The sequence below is a fragment of the Momordica charantia genome (assembly GCF_013281855.1).
Source record: "Momordica charantia cultivar OHB3-1 chromosome 2 unlocalized genomic scaffold, Mcharantia_2.0 BLBB01000002.1, whole genome shotgun sequence".
In the NCBI taxonomy this organism is placed as follows: Eukaryota; Viridiplantae; Streptophyta; class Magnoliopsida; order Cucurbitales; family Cucurbitaceae; genus Momordica; species Momordica charantia.
The window spans coordinates 12,616,203-12,621,905 of record NW_028275160.1 but is presented as its reverse complement, the minus strand read 5'-3'; the positions used below and the strand labels follow the sequence as shown (position 1 = coordinate 12,621,905).

General features: G+C 38.6%; 1 non-coding gene across 1 annotated transcript; it reads right to left on the bottom strand.

Annotated features, from left to right (window-relative positions):
• Positions 1-3,433: 3,433 nt before the first annotated feature.
• Positions 3,434-3,540, bottom strand: LOC148212836 (small nucleolar RNA R71). The gene has a single exon (XR_015789574.1). It is a non-coding gene; the product is annotated as a small nucleolar RNA R71 (small nucleolar RNA).
• Between the last annotated feature and the right edge of the window lie 2,163 nt (positions 3,541-5,703).

Below are 5,703 nucleotides of genomic sequence, written 5' to 3'. Positions count from 1 at the left end.
TTTACCACGTTGTTTTTCGAATAAAAATTATTTATGCTTCTTTAGTTTTAACCTTTAAACTTTTTAGATCTTTTAAGAGAAACGTCGTCCTTTAGTGGCCAAAAAATTTTTTTGCACCTTCAAAAAAAATTTTCACACTTAAAACCAGTGAGGACACTGTCTCCTTCAAATTTGAGGGAATCGCTTCCCTCAAGTTTGGGGGAGTAGCTTAAGCAAGCAAATTAGAATCAATGAACTTCAAAATAAGAGAGGTAAGAAAAAGTGTGAGAAAACAAAGCATATAAATTTTTGTTTTGAAAAATAAGTGTGGCAAATGAACATGGAAACGAGGAAGAAAGAAAAACAGATGGAAAACAAAAATTTCTTGAGAAAGAAAGAAGAAAAATAAGAGTGGAAAAACATAAGGGTGAAAAGAAAATATGTGGCAAGAGACTTAATGAGAGAAGAAAAGTAAGGGAGCTTGCTTTAACACAGTTCCCACTCTGTTTGCCAAAAGAGTTTCACTTAGGGATACTCGTAATTTTATGGTAGCAACTTTGATCTAGCTTGACTTTGTGCAACTCACCAATCGACAAGCTCGGATTGGTTGCCAGCCTAGAGAATCCCTTGAGTGATTGTCCTGTTTTTCGAGTCATTTTTATGATAGAAAATTTTCATTAAAGGAAGTGTGCATAGTCTACTAGATTTTGAAAAAGTTTTTTGAGTTAGACGATAGAAGAATTTGAAATATCTTTTATCGTTTAAACAAATGTGTCTTTATGATGATTTTGCTTGAAGATTGATGATCGGAATGCGCCAACCACATTACTTTAAAAGATCCAGATTCACAATGTTTCAGCCACATTCGATGCCTAGATTATCAAAACGTGAATAACCACTTTTGACCAACAATTGGTTCAAGATGTGGTCTCATTTCCTAAGATCTCTACAACAACTAATGGTTACCGACTTCCCATGGAATTCTTAATACTTTATTACCTCCGAAGCCTATAAATTGAGGTTCCAATGATCACTTCAACCCATTTCATTTTTCATGCTTTTGTTCTTCCTTTCTACTTTGTTATCAAACTTTAGTTTTTTAGTTTTTGTTCTAGCATTTAAGTTTTGTTCTTCAACTTTTTTTCTACAATTATTCTTTGTTTATTTTATTGCAATTCAATTTTTCCAATTTTGTACTTTCTTTCCAATTATAATGAAAATGCATTCTGTTGTTATCTTCTCTTGTTTTTAATTCGTGTTCCCAACAATTTCACCAATTTTTATGTCAAACCCGGTTGCTCATTCAAGCGATTTACAAATTAAATTTTAAAAGAAAACTAGTCCCCGTGGAGATGAACTTGGAGTATTTCCATATTATTACTTATGACAGTGTGCACTTGCACTTACCCACGAGCTATTAGAAAGAGTCACAACAGCCAACAACCTGAACTAATTCCTCGTCAGCTCTTGCAGAGTGATGGAGAAGGTGATAACTCTTCTAAAGAGAGTTAATTATGCCTATAAGTTGCATGGAATAGCTAAAATTAGTCTATTCTAGCCCATATATTTAGTGAGTGTGCTTGAATTACAAGATAAATAAATATCTCACATTACTAAGAGTCTATGTTAGCACTAAATTAAATGATCTGATTCTGAGCATTTTTGCTGCAGCTTCGATGATGCTACAGCATCGGTTTCAGATAAAGACAAAAGACAAAAGACAAAAAGCAGCAAGCTAACAGTGAACGGGCTTCTCAGTGGAATTTACCGCAGTAATTGCAGACTTTACCCAAAAGTGAGAGCTGGGTTCCTCAAGGCTCGTGTTGTTGCCCTAATATCTGAAGGGGGTATAAATGCAAACAAGAGGGGAAGCCTCCAAGACACATTCATCTTGTTCATTTTTTAAGGAATCCGCCCTCACTCCAAGAAACCCTCTCCAAAACCGTTAGAGAAAGTCAAGAGAAGAAGAAGACTCTTCAGTGGCATTCGGGAGCTGATCTTTAGCTCTTTCTCTTCATTTTCTCATCTTTGTATTATTTTCATTCCTACATTTTGTTTGACTCTCCTTATGGCTTTGCATAGCTAACCAACTTGTGTAAGGGGGAGATGTTCTAGACTTATTTTCTAGGCTGTAACCTTGCTGTTCGCTTTAATGAAAGTTTGCTTTGAGTTGAAGTTGTTTTATCACTCTATTTTCAATGTGCTTGATCACCATTTTGAAATACCTCTTTAATAATATTTGGAAAAATGTATTGAAGAGCGAAACCCTTTATCTTGGGCTAGAGTTTACTTGAGTTTAGCGTGTGGTGACTTAGGGGTAAACATCACCTAGTTTGGTCATAAAAATTATGCGTATATGCTATTGATGTTTGTCTATAAATGTTAGTAGTAGAAAATCTTGGGTGTTTGGAAGAACACCTTGTCTGTTTGACCACTGTAATACTCCATTAATGCGACAGCATAGTTAGAGTGGCCCAGAAGAGTCGACTTCCTCTCCCCCTTACGCCCTTGTTTTTATATGGTGTTATTGAGTGATTGTGGATGCGTGGTACACTAGTGGATTTACCCTTGTGTTTGATTTAAGATAATCGCTTTAAATAGTTTTTACCTCAGTATATTTTAGTTATTAGTGAAAGAAAAACTCATTGGCTTATTGCATTATTTCTTTGAGTAAATATTGGGTGTTAAGCATTTAGTTTCTGTGGATTCGAACTTTTATTACTTGATGCGACGATTGTGTATACTTGCACATATAAGAATTGATAGCACAATTAGTGGACAACAAGTTTTTGGCACCGTTGCCGAGGACTAAATTGCTTTACACTCTGTATTTTGCTTAAAGAAATTTTATTCTAGATCTTTGACTACTGTATTGGTGAACTTTGAAGGTGAATGCACGATTTGCAAGGGTTAGAGTACTTGCTTGACAACGAAATTGAGCGCACATTCTACCAACGAAGAAGAGAACAGCGTCGTCAGCAAGTGGAAACTAATCTCATGGATCAACCACCAAGGCTCCCCAATCCAGTGGTGGAAGAACTACATGGAGGAGAACTGGCTGAACCAGCAGCTGTACCCCTCTAAATTCCATTCTGTTGGCAATCGATGGAGACAGAGCAATTAGGGCTTGTGCTGCACTAGCACTTCACGGTTTTCATCCAGTCATAGCAGGGCAAGAAATAGAAGCTGAACGATTTGAATTGAAACCTGTGATGTTTCAAATGCTGCAAACAGTGGGACAATTCTATGGAAATCCATCCGAAGACCCACATCTCCATCTCAGATACTTCCTTGAATTGAGTGATTCCTTTAAGACCCACATTCCTAACAGAAATAATCATTAAGGGACAAGGCAAGAGACTGGTTGAACTCTATGCCAGCAGAATCCATTACCTCTTGGAATGACCTTGTTGAAAAATTCCTGATAAAGTACTTCCCTCCAAGTAAGAATGCTAAATTCAGAGGGGATATCAACAACTTCCAGCAAAGAGGAGGGGAATCCATGAGTGAGTCATGTGAAAGGTTTAAGGAGCTACTCAGAAGATGTCCGCACCATGGCTTACCAAAATGCATTCAAATAAAAACATTCTATAACGGGTTAAATGAAGCAACCAGAATGGTTGTTGATGCATATGCTAATGGAGCGTTGTTATCTAAATCATATACCGAAGTAGTGGACATATTGGAGAGAATCTCTTCCAATAACTACCACTGGTTAGATTCTAGAGCTATAAATGACAAAGGAAACTATGGGGCTGCCAGCAATACGGAGATGACTTATCTGAAAGATCAAATAGCAAACCTAACCAACATGGTAAAAAACATGAGTGTTGCTACAACATCGTCCACTAACTCAGGATCAAGCAAAGTAATGGCAATCTCATGTTCCTACTGTAAAGGTGATCATACTTATGACTATTGCCCAAGAAACCCAGCATCAGTGTATTATTTGAGAAATCTTGGCAGAAACATACTTATAACCCAGGATGGAGGCAACACCCAAATTTTAGCTGGGGAGGAAATCAAGGTGGTCATGGGAATCAGAATGCCGGGCAGTACCAACAGAAAACAATGCAGCAGCCAGGACTATTGATGCCTAGCCAACCGCAAGGAGCAAGGCCAGCAGCTAACCCCTCAAACTCTATGGAAGCCCTGATGAGAGATTATATGGTCAAGAATTATGCATTGATACAAAGCCAAGCTGCCACCTTAAGAAACATGGAAGTTCAACTAGGGCAGTTTACTATTGAAATGAAAAATAGCCCACAAGGCACCCTGCCAAGTAATACTAAGAATCCTAGGAGGGAAGGAAAAGAGCAGTGTCAAACATTGACCCTTCGTAGTGGAAAAGCATTACCGCATCCCTACCCAGCTTTGATGAGAGAGGATAATGTTGTACAGTAGGAAGAGCTTCAAACAGAGAAGGTGACTGAGAGTGTAGCAGAGAATATGAATACTGAAGAGAATGTAGTGAATGATGTTGGAGCATCAGTTGAGCAAACAGCGGAACCAGAACCGGTGGCACAACAAGGAATGACGAAACGGCCTGAGTCAGAGATAAACAAAGGAAAAAGGGCCGCGGAAACAGAACCTGTTGAGGAAGTGTCTACGGAGACATCAGTGCAAAAGAAAGTAAAAATTCCAGTGGAACATCAAGTTCCCCCTCCTTACCCTCAACGGTTGCAAAAGAAAAACCAAGACGTGCAGTTTGATTGCTTTTTAGAGGTGCTGAAACAGCTCCATATCAACATACCCTTGGTAGAAGCATTAAAGAAAATGCCAAACTACATCAAATTCCTTAATGATATATTGGCAAAGAAAAGAAGGCTAGGCGAATTTGAAACGGTGACCTTTACAAAAGAATGCAGTGCCATTTTGACAGGAAAGCTCCCTCAGAAAATTGGTGACCCGGGAAGTTTTACCATTCCTGTGTCTATAGGAGGAAAGAATGTAGGGCATGCATTGTGTGACCTAAGCGCTAGCATCAACCCGATGCCTTTATCAGTGTAGCAAAAGCTAGGGATTGGATAAGCAAGACCAACAACCGTCACCTTATAGTTGGCAGATAGGTCCATTACACATCTGAAAGGCAAGATAGAGGATTTTTTGGTTCAGGTAGATAATTTTTTTTCTTGCAAATTTCATCATACTAGATTATGAAGCTGACAAGGAAATCTCGATCATTTTGGGAAGACCATTCGTATCAACGGGGAGAGCTTTGATCGACGTGCATAATGGAGAGCTCACTATGAGAGTTAATGACCAGCAAGTGACAATTCTTTGTTTTTAACTCCATTAAATACCCTATTGATGTGGAAGAATGTTCTTTGTTAAGGATTGCAGATGATTTGAAGAGTGACGAAATACAAAAGGAATAACTGTTGAACCAAATGGAGGATGAGTCAACCAGAATTCTCAAGGCAGGAGACAAGGAGGCCAAGCTGATCCAAGGCCAGCCAAATGAACCTGCTACTGATAGAATCTATAAGAAAATGTTTGAACCGCTGGAATTGAAGGACAGGGTGCAAGCGTCACTGCAGCCATCCGTGGTGAAAGTCCCCAAGTTAGAGTTGAAAGTCCTATCATCACACCTTAAGTATGATTATCTGGGAGAAGCAGAAACACTGCCAGTCATCATTGCAGCAGACTTAAACAAAGAAAAAGAGTACCGTTTGATAGAAATGTTGAAGAATCACAAGAGGGCAATTGGCTGGACTTTAGCTG